Source organism: Mastomys coucha, unplaced genomic scaffold (genome assembly GCF_008632895.1).
Source record: "Mastomys coucha isolate ucsf_1 unplaced genomic scaffold, UCSF_Mcou_1 pScaffold23, whole genome shotgun sequence".
Classification (NCBI taxonomy): Eukaryota; Metazoa; Chordata; class Mammalia; order Rodentia; family Muridae; genus Mastomys; species Mastomys coucha.
In genome coordinates, this window is record NW_022196906.1 from 101874515 (window position 1) to 101899675 (window position 25161).

Consider the following 25161-nt stretch of genomic DNA (forward strand, 5'->3'; position numbering starts at 1 on the left):
AAATCCGCCTGCCTCTGCCTCCCAAGTGCTAGGATTAAAGGCGTGCGCCACCACCGCCCGGCAAGAATAAAATATTTAAAAATAAAAAAAGCACATCAAGTAAGCTTAAAAATTTGTAGGAAAAAGGATAATTGCTAGTGAAGTCAAAATGAAACCATTATCCTGATTAACAAGATTAAAAAGAAAGCAAAACCTAAGACGAAGCAGGATAGCAGATCCCCTTACAAGAAATACCAAAGGGAGAGGCTGAAAGCAAGCAACACCAGCAGTCATTCTAATCCACACACAAAAACCAGAGGGAGCCAGTGAAGGCTGCAGTGTGCCTAGGAACGGGAGAATGTGTGACCATGAATTCCTTTCACTTTCCTAACTGATTTAGGAAACAATCGCATAAGGCAAAACATTTATATATGTCAGGATAGTCGAACCTAGACAGAAATATATATGGATTGAAATGCAAAAGGCACTTCAGACGGCAACTCAAGTCCACGGGCAACAGTGGGGAGTAGAGACAGCAAATGGAAAGGCCGGGACACAAACTGTGGTATGTATGCCTGCTGCTGTCCTTTGTCTCTGGCTTGCAAAGCAGCACATATGAGGTTACCTGCAGCACCATATAAAGTGACAGTTATAACTGTATAATTATGATGTGTTTTTCCATTTGTAACGTGATACAGTGTAACACTGGGTAGAAGAATGCAGCTGCATATGGAGCCAAGTGTCTACTCTCAATGGTTTTCTCAGTGTGGGATCACACCAAGGCCTTATACACAGGAGACAAGAGCCACCACTGAGCCACATCCTTAGTCCACATCACTAAAACTAAATTAGCATAAATCTGAAGTAGATTCTGGGTCTGGCTGGGTGGCTTACGCCTTTAATCCCAGCACTTGGGAGTCAGAGGCAGGTGGATCTCTATAAATTCAAGGCCAGCCTGGTCTATCTAGCAGTTCCAGGCTAGCTGAGACTCTATCTCAAAAACAAATCAGTCTGAAGTACATTTTTTTTTTGTTTGTGTATTTATCCAAGACAGGGTCTTATCATGGAGTCCTGGCTGTCTTGGAACACACTCGGTAAACCAGGCTAGCCTCAGACTCACAGAGATCCACCTGCCTCTGCCTCCCAAGGGCTGGAACTAAAGGTGTGTGCCACCACTGCCTGGGCTGAAACAGATTCTAAAATAATAAGATGTAGGTTGTAAACCCTAAATAATTTAAAAACATTCAATTACAATGTTACATTAGAAAGTGTCCACTTAATACAAAGTAAGGCAATAAAAGTGGAAGAAAGAAATAAGAAAGCTTGAGACACATAAAAAGCAAAATGCACCTGCAAATCCACAATATTAGGAATTAGATTACATAATCTAATCCAAAGTCAGAGATCATCAAACTTGATTGAGAAAAAGAGATACAAGTATTATCAACGAGAGGCACTTTTAGATGCAAATAAATAAATAAATAAATAAACAAACGGGTTGAAGGGTTTTTTGTTTGTTTGTTTGTTTGTTTATTCTTTTGATACTAGGGCTTGCTCTCCATCTCTGGTTGGCCTAGAATTTATATCTAGGCCAGATTCTCTTTGAACTTGTGAGTGATGCCTCTGCCTCAGCCTCCCAAGCAGAATTATTTCTTAATGGAAAAAAACAGTCATGTGACCACCTGTCCGAGGTAGGCTGGGAAGTGAAGGCCTCCAGTCCCAGCTTAGCAACTCCTTGGCTAAGACTGGAGGAGTCTGAGCAGAGAAGCTTGAAGGTAGCCTGAACACTGAAAGACTTTATTTCTTTAAGGAGGGGAAGGGAGGAGCTGACTGAAGATAAAGGCTAACAAAGGGGCCATTGAATTAGAAAGGTACAACTATTATAAGTGTATATATGCCCCAAAATACATGAAGCAACCGAGTTAAAAAGAAAGCAGGCAGTTCAACTCTAATAGTTGGGGACTTCAGTTCCTTACAAGAACAAACAGAACAACACTGTAGAAGATTAAATGAAAGACTTGAAAATCACTACAACTGACTAGAACTAATAGCCATCTGAGAAACACTCCACCCAGTATCAGCATGCACACTCAAGTGCACGTGGATCAGTTTTCCCAGACCATAGGCCCAGACACAGGGTAGACCCCCATCAATTTTAAAGTATTGAAGTCATAATAAGGATGTTCTTTGAACACACTATAATTAAATTAGCAACAGAATTGGCAACGGGACAAGTTTGTAAAATTCACAACTAAGTGTAAACTGAACCACAGTCCTAAATAAGCAATGAATCTGAGAAAAATAATCCTTAAGGAAATACTTCAAAATACTCTTTTTATTTTTGTTTTTCAAGACAGGGTTTCTCTGTATAACAGCTCTGGCTTTCCTGGAACTTGCTTTATAGACCAGGCTGGCCTCGAACTCACAGAGATCGGCCTGCCTCTGCCTCCTAAGCACTGGGACTAAAGGCGTGCGCCAACACACCCTGCTCAAAATACGTTTGAGATGAGTGAAAATGAAAATGTTCTGCACTAAACACACAGGTGCAGTAAATCATGTCAGCACGCATCCTGGGAAATTAAAGATCGATTATCAATAACCTAGACTTCCTTCTGTATAGCAGGAAAATAAGAGCGAGCTGCAAAACGTAAACTCAGTGAGCAAATGAAAAGTCTACTATGTGCTCACCCACCCTAGAAGACATCCTGCTGTCCCTGCCTTACCTGCCTCTCCCCACCTTTAATCCTCTTGAGCCAGCTGTGGTGGCTCGCACCTGCCATCCCAGCAATCCAGAAGTGAACGGGAAGACTGAAAGTCTGAGGTGATGATGACCGACCTTGGGCTACCTAGCAAGATTCAGTCAAACCAAAACCAAAATACGAAACTAGAAAGAGAGAAACTCCTTCTTAATGAGCTCCAGCTCTGCTGTAAGGAGGGTTAGCCTGGTAAGGTGGCGTAGCAGTTAAGAGGACTTCTGATTCTGAAGAGGATCTGGGTTCCAGTCCCTAGCATCCACATGGTGGCTTGCAACCATCTGTAATTCCAGTTTTGGGAGATCTACTACTCTCTTCTGGCTCCATAGGTTCTCCATACACGTAGTGTGTGCAGATATACAAGCATACAAAAATAAAAATAATAATAATAATAAATGAATACAACTTTTAAAAGTTTATTTGTTAATTTCTACATTAGTGTTTTGCCTGCATGTCTGTCTGTATGAGGTTGTCGGATCCCCTGGAACTGGAGTTACAGACAGCTGCAAGCTGCCATGTGGGTGCTGGGGACAGAACCCAGGGCCTCTGGAAGAGCAGCCAATGCACTTAGTCACCAATCCACCTTTCTTTCCCCAATGAATAAACAATGTTTTAATTAATTTATCTTTATTCCATGAGCACTGGTGCTTTGCCTGCATGGATGTCTGTATGAGGGTGTCAGAGCCCCAAAGCTTGAATTATAGACAGCTGTGATCTGCCATGTGGGTGCTGGGAATTGAACCTGGATCCTCAGGAAGACCATCCAGTGCTCTTAACCTCTAGGCAATCTCTCCAACTCCTGAATACAATTTTTTTAGAGAAAAAGAAATGGGGGGGATATTCATGGGGGTCCCACCGTTCTTCTTGGCTCTTTTACTTCTACCTATGCCCCCTGAGTGCTGGGATAAGTTAAAAAAAAATAAAATAAAACAAAGAAGGAACCAGTCATCTCAATTGATGAGAAAAAGGTGCTTGACAAAATTTAGTAAATTTTGTCATTAAAGCATTTCATGATTAAAAACAAACAAACAAACAAACCTCAATAGGGACTGGACAGATGCCTTAGCTGTTGCAGAGGACCCAGGTTTGGCTCCCAGCACCCATGTAATGGCAAAGAACCAGCTGTAACTTCAGTTCTATGGGACCTGATGCTCTTTTCTGCACTCCATGAGCACCAGCACACATGTGGTGTGCATATACACGTGCAGATTCATCTAGAACTCACACACATAAAAAGAAATCTCTTTTTACACAAACTGACTTAATAGGCTAGAAATACAAAGAAACTTCTTCAACAGGATCCAGGGCACTTGTGAAATCTCACAACTGACATCATACTTAGATGTGGGTTCTCGCAGGGTGAAAGGCTGGAGGCTTTCTCTGTAAGAACGGGAACACAGTGAAGCCAAGCCTCAGCACTCAGTTCCACACAGCACTAGCGATCTGAGCCAAAGCAATCAGGCAAGAAAAACAAGCATCCAGATTGGAAGAAAGCTGATCCCTGTCTGTCAAGCTGGGAACAAAGGCACAGGTTTGTTATCCCAGCCCTGGGAAGACTGAGGCAGGAGGATCATGTGGATAAGACTACCCTAAGCTACAAAGTTAGATATCTCAAAAGATAAAATAAAAATTAAGAGTCAGGTGGTGGTGGTACACACCTTTAATCCCAGTACTGCACTCAGGAGGCAGAGGCAGGTGGATCTCTGTGAGTTTGAGGTCAGCCTGGGCTCCAGAGGGAGTTCCAGGACAGCCAGGGCTATACAGGAAGACTCTGTCTCCAAAAAGCAAACAGACAGAGCCCCTCACAGCAAACACACTTATCAGTGAATGGATAGATAAGAGATGACACAGCCATACGTTGGAGTGTTATTGGGTAAGAAGAGGGAATGAGGCACTGATGTGACAGAGCCAGACCCCCAAAACACACACTTCATGGCCCCAAGTATGCAACATATCTAGAACTACCAATCTATAGACAGATGCTAGAGGGAAGAGGAGACACAGGAAGCTAGGCCATGAGAATGCAAGACACACGAAGGGTGCACTTTAATATCTGAAATTCATAAAATGTTTATCATAGTACACAATGATGTTTTAAAAAGAATTATCTCAAAACAGGTTATGGTGGGTCAAGCCGTTAATCTCAGCCAGGTCTCTGAGTTCCAGGCCAACCAGGAATTCTGTCTCAACAAAGGGGTAGAGGTTTCCTTTATGCCCTCTGTTCATCCAGCCTGGGAAAGAGGGCACCCTTGTCCCTCGCAATAGTGTCGACTTAGAGATAAACATCAGGCCTCCCTGCACAGGAAAGCCTTCCTCTTAGAGCTCTAGCCTCCAGGCTATACGGAATAAGTTTCTATTCTTTAGGCTACTACACTTTTTCTACAGCAACAAGAACAGTGTAAAGCTAGCCTGGCAGTGATGGCGCACACCTTTAATTCCAGCACTTGGGAGGCAGAGATTTCTGAGTTCGAGGCCAGCCTGGTCTACAGAGTGAGTTCCAGGATAGCCAGGACTACAGAGAGAAACCCTGTCTCAAAAAACCAAAAAAAAAAAAAAAAAAAAAAAAAAAAAAAAGAACTGAGGCAGAAGTGATGCGCCAAGGTGAATGAGTGCTTATGGGAGAAAGAACGGGAGCAGAGCAAAGGGACCTGGAAGCAGATCACTGTCACAGCTCACGGTGACTGCAGCCTGTGTGCTTACTGAGTAAGCAAGTCAGGTTCAGGCGCCTTCTTCCACACTTGGGAGCACAGGCTTTGGCAACCAGCCTGGCCCAGCTGGGCTTCCCCTTTGCTTTTAAAGTTTATTTATTAACTATTAATGTATGTGAGAGAGATGCATGTGTGTTGGAGCATGCGTGCCACAGCGCACACACGTGGAATCCAAGGGATAACTTCACGGCGTTACCTTGCCCCTTCCACCTTTACGAGCCAGGCCACCATGGTAAGCACCTTCACGGCCAGCCTGCAGCTGGGCTTCTCTATGGCATCTGGACACCAGGGTCCCCAAGGTGTAAAAGAGAAAGGCTGCCAAGGGGGCAGCAGCGCAGTGCAGATTGGGAGCCAGCATGGGGACCATGGCCTTTATCCCTGAAACCTCAAAATCAAACACTAAGACAAGGTCTTCATGTGGGAGAGTTTCTAGATTTGTTTTGTTTTGTTTGTTTCTTTGTTTGTTTGTTTGTTTGTTTCTTTCTTTCTTTCTTTCTTTCTCTCTCTCTTTTTCTTTCGAGACAGGGTTTCTCTCCCTGGTGGGTTCCTGGCTGTCCTGGAACTCACTCTGTAGACCAGGCTGATCTCGAACTCAGAAATCCACGTGCCTCTACCTCCCAAGTGCTGGGATTAAAGGCATACACCACCACTGCCCAGCACATTTTTAGATTTTTGTGGATGTTTTTCTTGGCTCTTTTACTTCTTTGAGTTTTGATGTTGTTGCTTTGAAACAGGGTCTCAGTGTAGCTCAGGTTGGCCTCCAGCTTCCTGTTTAGTCAAGGGTGACCTCCTGCCTCCACCTCCCTGGCATTGGGATTGCAGGCTTGTGTCATGGTACTGGAGGTCAATCCCCAGCCTCCAAAGTGAAAGGGCCTGTAAAGGGGAGCTCTCACACGCTGGCCAGCACTGGGGTCTTGCAGTTGATCTGAGAGTGAACAGGGAACTTTCTGCTTAATGGGGGGAGGAGGTGGAATGACTACGTTAGCAATCATGCCAGACAAGGCCTCTACTCCTTCTGGTCCCCAGGAAAGCATAAGAAACAAGACTACTCACCTAAAAACGTGTCTTAGCCATTCCCAGTTCCTATGGCCTTCACAGTAGCAGGGGCAGCAAGCTAGACAAACAACCCCTGAGTCAGGAGTGGATAGGGCTAATGTTGGAGTCCAGAGGGAAAGGCTGGGGGGTGGGCACAAGAAACGGACCATCTGTACAACCAGCCCAGCGGCCACAGCAAGATGTCCTGGCCAGAAACAGGCTCTGTATATTATTCCCTCCTCTGTTCCCACACATGCTTCTGATCCATCTCCACTGAAAAGGAGCCTCCTGCCTCTTTTAATGGGAGCCTCAGGGGGCCCTTGTGTGTGTGAGCTTCCTCCTTCCTAAAAGGCCAGGCCCCGTTGCACCTCCACTTAGCTGCTCGCACCTTACACTTGTAACTCACTCAGATGCCCATCAGCATCCCTTCCCAGAGCAAGAATTCTCATGATTTCTGGTCCTGCCCTTTCATTAGCACGTTTGTTTCTGGATGATTAAAATCATTCTCTCCCACTGAGCCCGGAGCTCTTTGAGAACTGGTTGTACTGACTTTTCTTATCATTGTATCCTAGGCGTTGGCCCAGTGGCTAGGAAGAAGAGGATGGGCGAGTCCTCCACACGCCTCTGTCATGGGTACTCCTCAAATCTGAACACATGACAGTGGTTGCCAAGGGAGGCACCTGGCAGAAGCCGCCTGTCTGCTGGCCTTCTATCGTTCTCCTGCACAAACACTTGAGGGGTGTGGAACCGTAAAAAAGAAAGTTGACCCGGGTAATGAGAAAGGGTCTAGCAAAAGTAGCCCAGGGCTGTAAGAGATGGTGCACAAATCTTGGCACTCAGAACGCAAAGGCAAGGAGGATCTCTGTAGGTTCAAGACCAGCCTGATCTACACAGTGAGACTCAAGCTAGGATTATCTAGGCATTGTGGCTCAAGCTTATAATGCAAGCACTTGGGAGGTAGAAGTAGTCAGTTCATCTTTAGCAAATTCAAGGCTAGCCTGGACTACATGGCACTCGGTTTCAACAAAGAGAAGAAAAGCAGAGGTAATAATGAGCCCTACAGAGTCAGTTTTATGTAGACCAGGCTGGCCTCAAACTCACAGAGATTCTCCTGTCTCTGCCTCCCAAGCGCTGGAATTAAAGGTGTGCACCACCATGCCCAGTTCATAGAGTCAGCTCTAATCTACAACAGCTAATCCACTTCCTGAACACAGACAGGAAGCTTCTTGACCCTTGAAATATCAAACTAGAGGTGAATGAACAGGCCATCAAACAGCTGGAGAGCATTTCTTGGTTCCCAATTCCAGGCTGCAAACCACCCCAAGTTCTAAAAGATACGGCTCTGTTCTTTCCATCCCATTGCTTGTGACATTTCCCACTAGAGCTGCCTTTGATCCATCAACCACACCCGACTCAGCTACTCACACTGACCTTGGGCCCCGGGGAGGCGAGGACTAGGAAAAGGCTCTGTGCCAAACAAAAGATTTGCTAAAGATCTCCTATGAACATCAAACAAAATCAGTGATGTTCCTAGCCTCAGAAAGACTTCCCTGGCATGGTGGTAAGCTCTTGTAATCCCAGTATTCAAACGCCTACGGCAAGAGGATCACCAGTTCCAGGCCAGCCTGAGCTTACATATTGAGACCCGGTCTCAGACACGGCCGGCCACCACCACTACGATGTCCGTTCATGTCCGTTCACTGTGTTGCACGGCAAATTTTTCCCAGGAAAAGAGACCCTGTGCATCAGAGTTATGTGGCAGATGGCTGTTTCCACAAAAGCGGGAGAGCATGACAGGGAGGGGACTCCGCATGGTCCATGCCGAGGGGTACCCAGGTCAGGGACCTAAGCTACAGAATTTAGCAAGCCCTTAGCACGTGTTGTTTGTTTGTTTGTTTTGTTTTTAATGCGGATGCTCTAGCAGAGGCCTATTGAGCAGGAGGAAGACACAGCTGAGGGCTGAGACCTGGGAATCCATGCAGGCAGAGCGAACAATGCCAGAGGAGACTGAAGGCAGCCAAGGAGGTGCACAAAACCCAAATCGACTTCACAGAAGGCAAGTCAACAGGATCTGAGCCCAGAGGGAGGTGGGGGGCCTCAGGCGACAGGCACGTTATACACTTATCCCACCAGTAGACGATCCCCAGAGTCCCGGGAGGCAGCAGGGTCTGGAGTGTAGGACCAAGTGTATGTGTGTATGCATGTATGCATATTAGAGCAGGATGTGCGAAGCTCAGGGGTCACCTGAGCATCGAGGTGCAGCTTGCACCCTGTGTTCACCCCACCCCTAGCACACACATCATTGGACTCCCTCATTGGGTTATATCTCACTTCATTCACATAGGGTTATGGCCCTCATTCCTGAAGGCCATGCCCTCTGTGAAAGCTCAGAGCACGTTGACATTTGCCTGAGGAGCAGAGGCATACTTTATCTCCCTGGCAGGTGGAGAAAGAAGGGATGGCATGAATTCTGCCCTCTTCACAACCGGGCCCTGAGGCCTCTGGGACATGGCCCAGATTAAGTGCACTGGCCTGGGTAGTAGTCGCGTGGCAGCAAAGGCCACGCCTCTAAGCCTCACCCAGTAGGGCCAGGTCTTTTTCTTCTGCTGGAGTTTTATAAGGCAAGGCTACCAAGAAGATGGTTTCTGCTTCTCTCTGGTCAGTTCTCAGAGCCCGCACATGGGCAAGAAGACTGTCTGTGGTGCACTAGGCTCTCTATCCCTTCCAGACCATAAGAGCTTCTTCATCCCAAAGTGGCACGAGTCATTCACTGAACCGAGGTCCTTCTTCCCCACCCCATTTCTGGTTTGCACCACTCTGGGATCACCCCCACAGTCAGAGACACACAGGCATATAAACACATCCCTTGGTTCCTACTAGCAGCACTGCTGTTTCCAAAAGCAGTGTATGTATTGGGCCTGGAGAGATAGGGATTTTGGAAAGTACTTGCTGTGCATGGAGAAAAAGACAAAGGACCCCTGTGGTTCAATGGCCTGCCAGTCTAATCAGGGAACCCTAGTTCCCAGTTAGAGATGTGGCCTACGCAACGTGGACAGTGTCTGAGGAACAACACCCAAGAGTGACTTCTGGCCTCCATGTGCGCCTGCCCAACTGTGCACACGCACACAAAGCAATGCATGTTTTTGCCTGGGTTTTTGTGCTTTCCTGAGACACCAGTGTACTACAGAAAAGGAAGTGGAAGGAGCATGTGTGAGGCCTGTGTTCCCTGCCAAACCTTGCAGCCAGCCAGGTTCAGCCCTTGTCACTCTTTGGGTCTTCGCACCAGAAGAGAAGGTATTCCCGTGATGGTCCCACAGAGATCTCTGATCTCTAAGAGCATTTTTGTTTTTCTTCCTCAATGCTCATGCGTATAGAGGTTTTTAGTTTTTACCATGTAGGAATGTATATCTGTGATGTCTATCCCTGGAGTCCTGGGGAAGCTTATGCCTCTGCCCTTCGGTCTGTGTATTTCTACAGCTCAGGCAAGCAAAAACTACGGCAAAACGGCCAGGTAAATGCAAAGCAGCGATGCAAGCAGAGACTATGTGATCTCCAGCACGAGCTCTAACAAACAAACGGGTCGGGTCAGTGAGCAGTGTGGTAGGCAGTGCAGTAGGCAGTGTGGTAGGCCCGGTCTCTTGGGAACACTGAGAGCAAGCTGCCGGGGTCTGTCTGTTGCTTCCTCCCTCTCTCCCATCAGTACATGCACCACAACTTCCTGAAGTGTCCTAGTAGGAAATGCCCTGTGACTCTGCTCTGTGGGTGGTGTGTCTCAGACACTAGGCAATCAACACTAAGCACCTTCATTTGCAGCACAGGAGGAAAGCAAGGATGGATGCCTGGCCATTGGGAAGGTCCTACTCCAGTTCACCAGCTTCTTAGCCAGCCCCAAGAGCCACACAGCCCACTTGCTGGACTCTGAGGAACTGAATTCCTAGCCTGGGTGAGCGGTAGTGTCTGTACCCATGTTGGCATCAGCAGGGCTCCTTTCCAACCCCCAGAGCTGCCAAAGCGAGCCTGTCTCACTTCACTCTCACTCAAACTGAAAGCCAAAACTCTCAGTCAGATTTCATGGAGTGTCATGGGGAAGAAAACCAAGGAGTCAGAGCGGCCCCTTCGGTAGGATGCTGTCCTTGGTGGGATGCTGTCCTTGGTGGGATGCTGTCCTTGGAGGCGCTGGCGGTCTGGGCTGAAACTCTGAGTAGCTACTCTATACTCAGATCTTCGGGACTAGACAGGTCATTTAAGTTCATTACCTAGTCTGAGCTCTAAATGCTGCCTTAGCAGCTGTATGTGGGCATAAGAAGGATGGTCCATGGCCCTCTGAGCCCGTCAGGCATCACCCGATGTCTAAGAGCCCCCAGAGACCAGGGAGCAAACCCTTAATCAAGTTTAATTCAAACATGCGCTAAAACAGGAAGTCAGGAGCACGAGTCTATCTCGCTCACCTTTCGTTTGCAGGCCTGCCCATGAAACCTGCCTTCAATTAATAGTCATGTCATGCCAGGCCTCGTGCTGAGTGCTTTCCTTTCCAACAAATCATTTGATAAGACTAATGTTTGTTCAATTGAATGTACTCGACTCGCTCTCCTGGAACGACAGTACTGCCTCACTTACCTCCTCGTTAACGTCTCTCTTCCAGAACCAAGTGGTGGTACAGGAAAGTGCTTACAGGTAAAGTGCTTTACAGGTAAAGTGGTGTAGCCTGGATCTGACTACCCAGCATGCCTGCCACCTCACTTGGATGCCTGTCAACCACACCCTGGCTGGGGGCGTAGATTCCAGAGCACCTCCCTAGGTTTGATCTCCAGTACCAGGGGAAAGCCAAGTACAATGGTCCAATATCAGAACTCCTAAATTTTGGCCCTATTCCTTCCATCTCCCTCTGTGCCCACCTATCTCCACATACAACACCAGAGTTCAGGCCAAGCTCCCGATTTTTCTCTTTCTCAGGCTCTCTGCAGCCAGCCCTGGGCAAGCACCTGCTGAGAAGATGATTACTGTAACCACATTCATTTCTTCCAGCTCCACACTTCACACACCTCACCCCACCTACCCCACCCCACCAACCCCACCCCAGGCTGTATGGACCATCTCTGAATACTAACTATCCAAGACAACTCGCCAGCTCCCTGGTTCTACTTTTGTCCTGAACACTGACTTATGCATTTGCCATTTTGTTTCAAACAATCCACTTGAGGAAATCCCACACTGATAAAAATACAAAATAGCATGTGTGGCATGTTATTGGCCATTATTCCATGGATGCAAAGGGCAGGGCCTAAGTTTAGGAGTTTGATGTTGGGCCAAAAATCACATGTCCCTCACTGTGACGCTGCAGCCCAGTGTCTATGGTTAGGTCATGTTATGTCCAAGGGGACCAGGGTGCAGATGTAAAGAGAAGGTAGGAGTTCTGAATCAGCTACAAAGTGACGATCATCGGGACACATTATGTAAATCGTGCTGTAGCCTCTGCCTCTAATCCCAGGACTTTAACCCTTGCACACAGGAAGCAGAGGCAGGCAGGTCTCTAGTTCTACACAGTGAGATCAGGGCTGCATTGTGAGACTCTGTCTCAAAAAAGGGAAGTGGGGTGGGGACAGGGGTTGCTGATGAAACTGTTTCTTACCACAGAGGGAAGGAAACAAGGAACAGACACAAGCCACTCCCAGTGTGCCCTTCCTAGATTCCTGCAGCATAGGCCATGACCAAAACACTTGTTTCCCATCACCAAGTTCTGAGGCGTTTGCTGACTACAATACCTCACTGGGCTTAACCACAAACTGTGTTGTCTAAAGGAAAGTGAACAACACATGCGTGTCAGTCACTGTTCTATTGCTGTGAGGAGACACCAAGACCAACAATCCCTTATAAAAGAAAGCATCTGATTGGGGGCTCAAAACTTCAGAGGCTTCGTCCATTACCACCATGGTGGAGGCCATGGTGGAACATATGGTGCCGTAGCAGTAGCTGAGAGCCATATCCTGATCCACAGAGAGAGACACTGGGCTTGGCATGGGCTTTTAAAGCCTCAAAAACATCCCCCAACGACACATCTCATCCAAGAAGACTGCACATCCTAATACTTCTAATCCTTCCAAACAGAGCCACTCACTGGTGACGAAGCGGGCCAATAAACGACCATATGGGGGCCATTCTCAGTCACACTACCACAATGAGTATGTCAGAGGCTTGTGCAGTTAGAACCACACTCGTGTGTCTGTCATCTTTATTGCGGGAACAGCAGCTAGCCTGCTGCCCAGGGAAAATGAAGCACACACTAAGTGGAGCCTGGAGTCCAGCCTACATCAGTGAATTCTACCCAGCTTGCAAATGTCTGAGTGAGAAGTTTTTTTCAAAAGAACTGTTATTTGAAGCCACTGAATTTTGGCTGATTTATTGCACAATAATATGGTGAAATCAGATAAGTAATCAAAACCAATCCTCACAAATTAAAAACAAACTAGAATAAAGGAGCTTAATTTTGTATCTTACTAATGGCATAACAACACAAGGAAGACTAACTTCTAATAGCTCTAAGACATGAACCTATATGTCTCTGGAAAGATAACCTAAAGACCAAATAGACCCCAGAGGATCTTAAATTATATTCACTAGTATTATTGCTAGAAAAAAAATAGGTACATTATTACTTTAAAATAAATATACACATGTACACATATTCTATACTCTAACTATATTCATACATACATATATGTTAGAATAAAGGCAACACAATAATAATGACAATGTCTCAAGACCATAAAGTGAGGGGGTTTTGTTGGTTTAGTTTAAGAAAAGGGACAAGCCGGGCATGAGTGTGGGCATGCACGCACACCTGTAGATCCAGGGTTGACTGGTGGAGGGAGGAGAACCAGGAGTGCGTTCTGAGGATCAGGCTCAGTCCTCATGTTTGGCAGTGAGCCCTTTTCCAATGAGCCGCGTCCCCAGCCCCTCAGCATCCCACATTTCTCCTTCTATGTGTATTTAGAATTTTAGTGTGGGGAGCACCTGCTGCTCCTGGGAGCACAGGCCCTGCAGACCAGAGACTGGAGCACCAGTCTGCACAGTGATTCTTCTGCAGTGCGCAGGGGGGCTGTGGCCATGGTGTAGGGGTGCTGGGCTCTCGAATCTGACTTTGACTCCTCCGCTCTCCTCATCTGGCAACTCCTCAAACATCAACTAGCAAGGCCTTGTCTGTGAAACCCTGACACTGGCCACTCAAGGTCAGATGGAGGGCTTGAGAACGCAGGGTGGCAAAGACTTAAGAGAGGGAGGCGCCCTCAGAGGGTGACTCCTGAAACAAACACGCTGCCTTGGTTATTACCCTCGCTCTCCAGTGGAACGGGGTCGGGATCCGAAATCTCACCAGGTTACAAGGAATCTCCAGGCATGCACAGAGCAGACATGGCAGGACCTGGGCCGGTTCCTGCAGATATATCCCTGGGTTCTATGTTTCCAAGATGGGGGTCACTCAGCCTTCGTGAAGAGATGGCCTGCATGAAGCTAGACAGCCATGGGGATAGCTTCCATAAAGATCTCAGAAAGGCAGAGGAACATGTTCTGCTGCTTGCATGGGTGAAGGCTCTGATTCCTCAGACGATGTCATTCATAATCCATGTGACTTGCTAAGCCTGGACCTTGTTCTCTGAATCTCCCTGTCCTCAGAGGTGCCGAGAGCCTTGGGCTGTCTCCACAACAGCCAAAGGAGCAGGAGTCCTCAAGATCAGAGAAGGCCAGACTGAGGAATTGTGAGAACATGGTTGGTAGGGACTTATAACAGACACCTGTAAAAACTCCGAGTGGAGGACCAGCCAACAAGAAATATAAGGAAATCCATTTCAAATAATCAGAAACAGGAGTTTCCCAACAGAGGAGTCTGCTAAGAAAGACCAAAGACTGCTGACAACTTCAGTGTTCATACCAGGGCAGAGCTCTGCCCAGGAGATGACAGCAGCCATTCCAGCATCTGTTAAGGGCTGGGTTAGAGACAGAGAACACACATTATCTTCTGAAGACAAACCATATTCCTAAAGGATCGCCCTCATATTTTGGATCTTGACACTGAGGAAGTCTGGCCTAAGCCCACAGAGGCCTGGGCCAGCTCTTCCCGCTATAATGAAGGTGTCAACCCTACTGTCCAACTGCCTGAGTGGAGTAGACCAAACGGGCCTCTTCTAGGCTAGCCTTCTCTTGTGCCAACCTCCCCCCTCACAGTTTTGCCCAATTCCAGTTCTCCCTGGCAATCATAGGCACATAGACCATTGCCAGAGCATCTGCAATGGGAAGAGAGATGCTCAGGAGATGAGGGGGCACAGAGCAGGGAATGGCGAGCCTGCAGCAGGCTCTGCTGGCCTAGGTATAGCTTGCAACTTTGTTACAGGCTGGCTACCCCAGTGCATGGAGGCCAATGACTTTCCAAGCAGCCACCTGTTGGAAAAGTGCTACCTGGCTCCAGGCTTGACTTCCCTTGTCCATTCTAGGAAATTTCTAGAACATAGTAAATGAGCCACCCCTCTATTTATACCCTGCTTTTAATTCCCCTAAAGGAAATCCATTGTGCTTTTTATTTATAATCTTGTTTTGTTTGAGACAGGGTCTCATTCTGTATGTGATATACTATTTAACACATGCTGGCCTGGAACGCAGAATGAGCCTCCTACCTCAGCCTCCTGGATGCTGGGGTTACATGTGTGAGCCCCATGGCCAGTTTGTGACCTTGATGTCTATTCTCAGTGGAGCTGAGGAACGGTGGAAATCATCATCTCCCTTTTTATTCATCTCACAGAAGTCAAATGTCAAGGGTGAATGGGGCTTTGGAAATTACCTGGTTAAACCCTTCATTTTAGGGCTGATGAAACTGAAAACTCAGGGCCCTGGGAGTGGGTAGGTGGTGGAGTCCTTACCAAGCATGATCCTCAGAAGCTCAAAAATAAACCAAGAATATCCTAAAGATCTCCTAGGTGTGTGTACTCAGTGTGGCGTCTGGGGCAACATCAAATGATCAAACCCTGGATTTCTGATGGGCATTCAGGAGGCCCACTCTTCCGTACCCCACACTGTCCTTTATCTAAATGTCCTACTTCCTGATCCTTTTGCCTCCCCACAGCCCTCCCCATCCTCTTGCTAAATTTTCCATCTTCTCTGAGCAGGAGGCAGGGAAATGACACGGCTCTCCAGCTGTGCTCAGTGTAAGGCATTTTGGTTTGCGAACGTCTGCTTGCTAGCTGTTCTGAAACGCTCATCTTAGGTCTTTGGAGCTCCCAACAGAATAAGCTAATGTTTTGAATGTGTTTTGTAAGCTGTAAAACACTATACAAATATATGTTCTACTATTTTAGGATATGGAATAATACAATCCCTTCAAATTGTGCTTTTGATTATCCTACCTCTGTGAGACAAAGAGAAGCAGAAGCAAGAAGGACAAGAAGGAAGAGGAAAGAGACGGTAGAGATCTGAACATGTCTGTCTGTCCCTCCTCAGACCACAAGTCCATCGAGGGCGGAGCGTACTCGCTCTATGCTTCTTCCTCTGTTCTCACGGCTCACCAAGCATAGGCTCAAGCGCTGGTTCTTTCAAACCCTCTACCCTAGACATGGTGCTTACAATCCCACCACTCAGAAGCAAAGGCAAGAAGACTAAAAACAAGTCTAGGCTACACAGTGAGACACTGACAAAAGAAACAATGCTGAGTGAGGTGGACATGGAGCCCAGAAGGAGAGCATCCACCCAGTGAGCATGAAGCCATGGGTTTGATTCCCAGCACTGCATAAACTGGGTATGGTGACGTATGCATGGGGTCCTAGCACTCTGGAGGTAGAGGTGGAAGATCACAACTTCAAAATTATCCTCAGCTACTCGGGGAGTTTGAGGCCACCCTGAACTACATGAGATCCTGCCTCAAGCAGAATTTTTTTTTTTTTTTTAACCTCTGGACTGAGGATTTAGCTCAGCAATAGAGCATTTGCCTAGGATGTATGAGGCCCTGGTTCAATTACCAACATCTAAACGACAATTCCCACATATAAAATACACAGAAGAGGAGACTGCAGAGACTTTGGTCAAAGGATAACAACTCTAAGTTAGATAGGAAGAATAAATTAATAACAACATTATATTCTTGAAAAAGCACTGAGCAGATTTCAACTATTTTTCATCACAGGAAAATAAGTACGTGAAGGACTAAATACACTAATTATTTTCCCGTGTTTTAAAGCATCATGTGGTAGGTATATAATAAATACTGTTAATTTAAAAGCCTGGTATAGGCCGGGCAGTGGTGGCGCACGCCTTTAATCCCAGCACTTCGGAGGCAGAGGCAGGCGGATTTCTGAGTTCGAGGCCAGCCTGATCTACAGAGTGAGTTCCAGGACAGCCACAGCCAGGACTATACAGAGAAACCCTGTCTCGAAGGGGTTAAGAGCATTGACTGCTCTTCCAGAGGTCCTGAGTTCAAATCCCAGCAACCACATGGTGGCTCACAACCATCTGTAATGAGATCTGACGCCCTCTTCTGGAGTGCCTGGAGACATCCACAGTGTACTTACTTACAATAAATAAATCTTTAAAAAAAAAAAAGAAAAGAAAACAAAAACAAAAACAAAAGCAAGCATGTGAAAGGACACGTGATGAAGGATTCTTTGCTAACAACACACACAATTAGTCCACCCAACATTGCAAATTTGAGCTAAAAGCCTGGTATAATGGCACATGCCCATACCCTAGCACTTGGAAGGAGGAAGCAAAGAGGAGAATCACAGATTCAAGGCCAGTGTGGGCCACACGAGACCTCTCTCTCACCCCGCCCTCCAAAAAACTTTAGGTTCCTTGAGTAAAGTGCTTGCCACAGAAGCACGACCTCTGTTTGAACCTCAAGAACAAACAAAAAGCTAGGTGTGGTGGCAGGTGTCCGTAACTGCAGTGGTCCTACAATAGGAAGGGGGCTAGCCCGACTTAGATGGCCAGGGGCTGCAGAGATGGTTCAATGGTCAAGGCCACTTCCTGCTTTTCCAGAGGAGCAGAGTTTGATTTTCCGCATCCATGTTGTAAGACTTCTTGCAGTTACAACTTCTGTAACTGCAGCTCTGGGGGTGTCCATGCCTCCTGCCTCCGTGGGCACTGACATTCACAAACCCTCATACAGACGCTTGCATACACATAATTAAAACCAAAATATTTTAAAAGAGTCAAGAGAGCTGGATATAGCCGGGCAGTGGTGGCACATGCCTTTAATCCCAGCACTTGGGAGGCAGAGGCAGGCGGATTTCTGAGTTCAAGGCCATCCTGGTCTACAGAGTGAGTTCCAGGACAGCCAGAGCTATACAGAGAAACCCTGTCTTGAAAAACAAACACACAGAGAGAGACAGAGAAAGGGAGAGGGAGAGGGAGAGGGAGAGGGAGAGGGAGAGAGAGAGAGAGGGAGCTGGGTATAATGACACAAACCTTTATTCCTAGGACCCAGGAGGCAGAGGCAGGCAGATCTGAGTTCAAGGCCAACCAGGTCTACACAGAAAGTTTCTAAGACTCTCAGGGCTATACAAAGACCCTGTCTCAAAAAGTTAAGATAAAAGGGTATGTAGGACTACAGTGATTGTTCAGTGGTTAAGAGCACCGGCTGCTCTTCCAGAGGACCAGGGTTCAATTCCCAAAACCCACATGGCAGTTCACAACCATCTATAACTCCTTAGTGGCACCAGACATGCACATGTTGCATAGACTCACATGCAAGCAAGCACGCATAAAATAAAATAAAATAATTTAAAAAAATGTAAAGAGAGGGAGAGACCCTGCCTCAAAGTGGTAGGTAAGGTCTAACACCTGTGGTTTTCCTCTTTTCTAAATACGCTCCATGAAATGCTCTCTCTCTTCTGTCTGTTTTCTTTCAGTCTCTATCTGTCCCTGTCTGTCTGTCTGTCTGTCTGTCTGTCTCTCTCTCTCTCTCTCTCTCTCTCACTCTCTCTCTCTCTTTCTCAGACACACACACACATACACACGGACGCACACGGACGCACACACACGGACGCGCACACACACTACATACACACGCACATGGGTAGTCCCTTGCTAACCCCCACATACCAATGTGACTATTGAAAAGTGTCCTTATCTTCCCAGCCACCCACATTCTAAGGAGTTATTCAGCATCCTTGTGAGGATTATTTTCCTCCCTAGGCCAGTGTCACTTCTGGGTAGGACAGACTTGGGGTGTCTTCTCACGGGCTCCTAGACAGCTGCTAGGGCTCTTTGATGCCCTCTGTACTCAAGAGACTAGGTCTCAGAAACCTCTCCCACTTCCTTTCAGCTTCTTCACCTTTGGCTCTGACATCAGAACCACCTACCTGCTCTAGGCCAGGCTTCTGCAGGCAATTCTGGACTTGAGCCTAAAAAAGGACTTAAAAGGTTCTAGGGTGCCTCCAAGAAATTTTCTTATTAGAAAGAAGTGGGGGTCAGCAGGTAAAGACTCTCTTCTCGATCAAAGCTCTCATTAAAACCATGGGTGCACAAGAACGAAGACTGGGAAGGAAACATCTTAACACCCCGCTGGGCCCCAGAATGCAATGCGGGTGAGTGAAGGAGTATGCACAGCAAGCTCAGCCGCTCAGTCCTTACGAGTAAGCTGGATAGGAAGAATAATGCCGCGGGTATGGGATGAGGCTAGTGGTTGAGTAGCACTTGCCTCGCCTGGCATGCACAAGGCCTGGGGTTTAATTCCCAGAACCACAAAAACACTGAAAAGACAGAGAAAGACCAGCAGACGCCCACCCACTATGAGGCCTGGCCTGACAGGAGGGAACCACAGGGGCAGAAAGCCAGACTTCCAGCCTCCCTACCACAGAGAGCCACAGGCCAAGGTCCCAACTACAGCCAACCTCCCCATGGTGCTTATAAGTGGAGATGGCAGACAGTCCCTTAGGAGAAGAGCTTGGGCAAGTCCATGAACGTGGTGCTGCTACCAGCATGACATGCTTCTGGTGACGGGAGGACCTAGAGGGAGGACTCAGACTGTCCACCAAGCCTCACTCGTATCCTAAAGTGTCCCTCAGCCCCTGACGCAAGCCTACAGGCCTCAGCTACTCTTGCACTGTTTTCAAACAGTTCCCAGGCAGGAAGGACAAGATGCCAGGACAGATGGGGCCTGCAGGGTTTGCACAGCATGGCAGGTCAAGAGAGAAATAAAACACCTAGCCGACTGTCGGTGATGGAGCAGCTACCCAATAACCATAGTTGGAACGAATATGACGGCGCTATCAGGCCCAGCTCAACAGGACAGGCCATGGGCTCCAGGAGCGAAACTAGTGAGCTGAGGATTTCTGGAAACCCGCAAACCTCTCTCCTAGCAGCTTCTTACTTCAGATCTACAGAGGGCTCACGTGAGCTGGGGTCAAAGGACAGGACTCTGAAAGCTTTGGCTTCTTAAACTCAGAACCAAACCAATTCAGGAAAATTTCAGAGAAAGAAGAAAGAGTGACCCAGTACATTGTTCTTTGGCTCCCAAATTAGTTCAAAGCCTGGCTCTATTTTTAGCGGCTTCCTCCTCTCTCCATATCTGAATCCTTCAACAAATCCCTTCTTCTACCAGTCAGGCATGGTAGCACATGCCTCTAAGCACTTAAGAAGCTACGGCAGGAGAATTGAGAGTTTGAGGCCACTCTGGGCTAAATATGTTTAAGATCAACATAGCAAGTCATGGTCTCAAAAATAACAAAATGAATGAAGTATGGGCTCGTGACGTACCATTCAGTGGCAGGGCATTCGGAGTTTGAAATCCAGCACTATGAATAAATATAATAATAATAATAATAACAATAATAATAATGAAATGTGGATTGGAATATATTCTAAATATAATATCCAATTTTTCAGGAAAACACTAGCCAAAATACATCTTAAATGACATTATAAGAATGCAATTAGCTTAGTCCAGCCTATGAAGGAAGGATCACAGAATAAATGACTCAGAGATGTAATACATAAATTACAAAACGAACAACTTCAGAGACAGTCTATCAATTTAAAGAGACTAGATTTGCCTTATTCATCACAATTTGCGTAAACCAACTGTCAAAATCTATAACACAATCAGAAGACAGAACCACATCCAATCACCCGAGATTAAGAACAGATCGCTGGAGGGCGGGAGGGCTGGAGGGCTGGAGGGCGGGAGGGCTGGAGGGCTGGAGGGCTGGAGAGACAGTTGAGCAGTTGGCGTCATGTACTGCTCTTGCAGAGGACCCAGGTTCAGTTCTTGGCACCCATATTGGGTGGTTCCTACTACCTCCACCAGCTCTGGAGAGAGCCAGTCTTTCTGGCCTCTTTGGTCACTTGCATATTTACATACAGAGACACACAAATACACATAATTAAAAATAAATCTTTTTTTTTTTTTTTAAAAAGAATGTGTTGTTGGGCTGCATGTTTAGAAGAGAGAGTGCCTGTTCAGCATTTCTGAGGTCCTGGGTTTGATTCCTAGCATAACCTGAGAAATACCTACTCAGATAAGGTGGTGGCGTCATGGTTACGTTTACACAGAGCTCATTTCTTGAAGGATACAGTAAGATGCTGATGATGGGATGTAGGACTGTCTGGAATTTGTCTCAGTGAGAAGGAAGGGGGTAAATGAAACTTGATTGGCTGAGTTGAGCCTGTGGCCGAGTAATTGGGTACACGAGGCTTTAGTGGACGATCCCCTGTGTTACAACATATGCTGAAATGTTCCATAGTAATCTTGTTTTGTTTGTTTGTTTGTTTGCTTGCTTGCTTGCTTGTTTAAATAGCCTGTCTTCTCCTAATTTCTCCACTAGAAAAAAAAAATTTAATTCAGAGCCAGGCATGATCATGCATACCTGTAGTGCCAGCACTTGTAAAGCTGAGACGGGCGGGGCAGCCAAGGCCACCTGGGCTATGTAGTGAGTTCCAGGCTAGCTCAGGCTACAGAATAAGACTCTGTCTCAAAAATAAATAAATAAATAAATAAATGAATGAATAAATAATAAGCAGAACACTGACAGCGTCTCAACAGCTCCACTAGTGCTGGGGACGACGTTACCAAAGCTGCCTCTTTTCCCCTGGCAGGAAATGCAAAAAGCTGTTTGCCCTCTCTAGGTAAGATCAACAATGTCACTATTCTAAAGGAAGGTCACCTCAGCTCACACCTGAACTCCCAGAAAACTCAGCCACTGGGGCCAGACAAGGCTTCTAAATGAGAAATGACGGTATTTCCAAACTGGGCAATTCTGCCTATCATTCTGCCTTCACAGGTTCAACATAGACTGCTAGTCCATGGCTATCAGCTAATGCAGGGGACCTGCATTCAGACACTGTGCCCGACGAATCTGTTTTGAGAAAAGAACTCCACGTGGTTCCGGGGCACGCTCACCTATCCAGCAAATGACAAGGTTCTCTGTCGTGTTTGCCTCAAGACTTCTCCATGTCCTACGAACTAAAAGGGAACTGTGGATTTTGATAGGCATTTAGAGAGAGATGTCTCAGCTGGCTTGCCGTCTCTCTCCCAGTCTCTTGCATTCAATCTCAGTCTTTGCTCACTGTCTCTGCCAAGATAGACCACATTCTTCTTCCAGCCCCTACCCCTGAATTCCAGTAATTTTTCCATAATTCTTTGTGTGTCTCCCTCCCTTGAAACCTAAATGTCCCTTTCTAATCGTCCTACTTGAAAACTCTTCCATATGCAGACACTAGGCTGCCCAGTCATTCCTAGAGATTAGCCACGATCTGACTCTTCAAGAAGGATCTAACCAACCAGACTGAGTGCTAGTGGGCAGGGACAGACGTACTGGGTTTTCTTCCATCCCGGCCATGTAGCCAAATCCAGTGCTTGTGCTCGATAGCTAAGTTACCTCCTCTAATTTATTGAAGATCAATTTGCACATGACAAAACATTTACAAGTTCTTTCAGCTGATGTAGGCAAGATAGGCTGCCATTGATTTATGTGGACCCTTTGTGCAATTTTAAAGTAATTGCTTAAGATTTATTTACTTGTGTGTGAATGTGCCTAAATCTATGTGCACAACTGGGGGAGGGGGTGTGTTCACCTGTGTGCACACAGGGAGATGCAAAGGAAGGTCCCGAGGGTCCTAGTCAACATTCTCCACTTGCCCCTTTGAAGCTGGGGCCCTCCTCTTCTCAGAGAGTCTGGAAGCCAGAAAATCTTAGTGATCCTCTCATCCTGCCCTCTCAGCACTGGGACTGCAGGTTTTCGTGAGATGTCGTTATATGATGCTAGAATTTGAACTCAGGTCTTCATGAGTGTGTAGCGATCTCTCTTCACCATGGAACCATCTCTTCCTCCCTGCTTTGTGTAAGTTTATTAAGTTTTATTTTTATGTGTTTGTCTACGCATTGTGTGTGCATAGTGTCCATAGAGGACACCATGATTTGACAACATATCTCAAAACAGAGGAGAGTGTCGGACCCTCTGGAACTGAAGTCATGGATGGCAGGCACCCAAAGTGTGGATGTCAGGCATTGAATCCCAGGTCATCTAAAAGAGCAGTCAGTGCTCTCATCTGTTGAAGCCTCTCTCCAGTACTCAATGAGCAGGTTTTTGTTGTGTTTTGTGGTGGTGCTGGGACTTGAACCCAGGGCTGACTAAGCACTCTGCCACTGTACCACTCTCTGTTCCTTACTTTCTCAGGTACTTACAAGGTCTGGCCTTAGCCTGGTGGTATGTCATGGATACCTGCACAGGTAAAATTACATCATTGTGTGCCCTTGCTGCACACTGATACATCACTATAAATGAGTGAGTGAGTGAGTGAATGAGTGAGTGAGTGAAGCTTGTTCCCTCCTCTAACAGGATGCAGCCCCTACCAAGTCACTTAGCTTAGAAAGCAGAGTCTGAGACAGAGATCAGCTTCCTTCCAATCTGTCTCCTTAGAAGAAGCAGAGCTGATATAACTATATGAGGTGAACCTGAGACCAGAAACAGAAAATCCTTCCTTGTGAGCTCTGCAGAGCCCAAGGCTCCGCCATCATCCCTGGAGGCTAAGAGACATCACTATGGGTGTGGCAGCACCTATGCTTACTGAATTCAAGTCAGGCTCTTCCGCCTTGAATGCTGAAGCCACCCCCTCACAGAGCCCAAGTCATCTCAGCATGAGGATGAAAAGAACGAACTCAGCTTGAGGTGACAGGAGGTGATGTGGCAATCGGAGAGAACCCAGATTCTACTCCCTAGGAACCTCACTTCTGTTCCCCTATAGGGCTAGAAAATTAATCACACCTTCTTTTGGCCCCTTCCCCAATACTATAGGTTTCTGACTACTATAAAATTCAAGATCTTGTTAGAAACAAATATATCCCTGTGGGATGCTCTTTGCTGAATGCCTAGAGGCACATGCCACAGGGCTTTTTCTCCATCAATGGGCCAATCTGTTCATCGGCATCTCAGAACAGAACATGCTAAATTTGGTATCAGGTACCTGAGATGCACTGGTGAGAGGAACTAGAAGCCATTCCGACTCCGAGGGAGAGACAGACAGACAGAAGTGGCTGTCTGCTTATCTGGGCTGCAGTGATAAACTGACTAGGAGCCAGAAGAGTGAATCCCACTCCCTCGAGGGTCCTCAGTCTTCAGTGTTGCTGACACATCACCAGCTCCCCTCCTGAGCCTCAAAACTGAAGGACCTCAGGAACACAGGCAAGTGTGTGAACCCTACCCACAGCTGGCAAAATGTGTTGGAACTGCAAAATCCAGCAGTAGCCCATGGTTTCTGAATGATGGCAGTGGCTAGGTCTGCCCTGTAGCAGGATTTATGGGTAGGACAGAAATGGAATACTGAGGCATATGAGCAGTATACAGCAGTCTCTTTCCTGTCCCTCTAATCTTCCAGGTCTTTCCAAAATTCCATATGCTTGCAATGTCTGATAAACAGCTAGTAGAGCAACCGGTTTGGTTAACTGGAAGGGAAATGGTAAATTCTCCATATAATGACAGGGTGTTTTTCCATTCAGCTGTAGCTTTTCCTTGAAGGGAGAGAACTGAAGCTTGGTGAGCCTCTTTTCTCAAGCTAAAACCCAAACAAGCAACTCAGCACACAGCAAGATGGGCAGTGTTTCCAGGGTTAAGAGCTGTGTACTACTCAAGTGCATTCCTGTAACAACCAATGTAAAACAGGCAAACTCCACCTCTAAAAGGCACGTTCGTGGGCTGGCTTGTTTGAGATGGTTCTCCTGACATCTCTTCATCACTGCGAGTTATCTAAGAAAAGACATCTCAAGAAATAAACACAGGAGGCATAGCTGGGCATCTGAAAAAGCAAACATTATTCTTCCTTGGAGTTTTTGTGTACCGGAAAAGGCAAAGCAACATAGATATTGGCAGCTTCAAATGGAGATAGAAGCACCTCCCCCAAGGGGGAATGCTACTCCCCAGGCCCAACTGGTGTAAAAATAACGTCTTCCGTTTTACCCTGTCATCTCTTGGTAGTCTTGAGTCGGCTGACACAGATCAACATTCACATCCTCTCCTTTCAGTGCAACTTGTTTTTCAGAATCTGGGTTTAGTAAACACCTGAAACAAGCTGGGCTCAAAATATTTGGCCAGATCTATTCAGTTTAAACCATTCTATGTGGATTTTGGCTTCCCCACTGGCTGGAGATGTTGAGCTAAATCATTAAGCCACGAGGTCATATCTGGTGAGAGGTAATTCAATAGCGGTTTTTTGGT

General features: G+C 46.7%; 1 protein-coding gene across 2 annotated transcripts in view; it reads right to left on the reverse strand.

Annotated features, from left to right (window-relative positions):
* Positions 1–25161, reverse strand: part of Bsn (bassoon presynaptic cytomatrix protein) — a 93178-nt gene that overhangs the window by 67030 nt on the left and 987 nt on the right. The gene's annotated exons all lie outside the window — the stretch shown is intronic.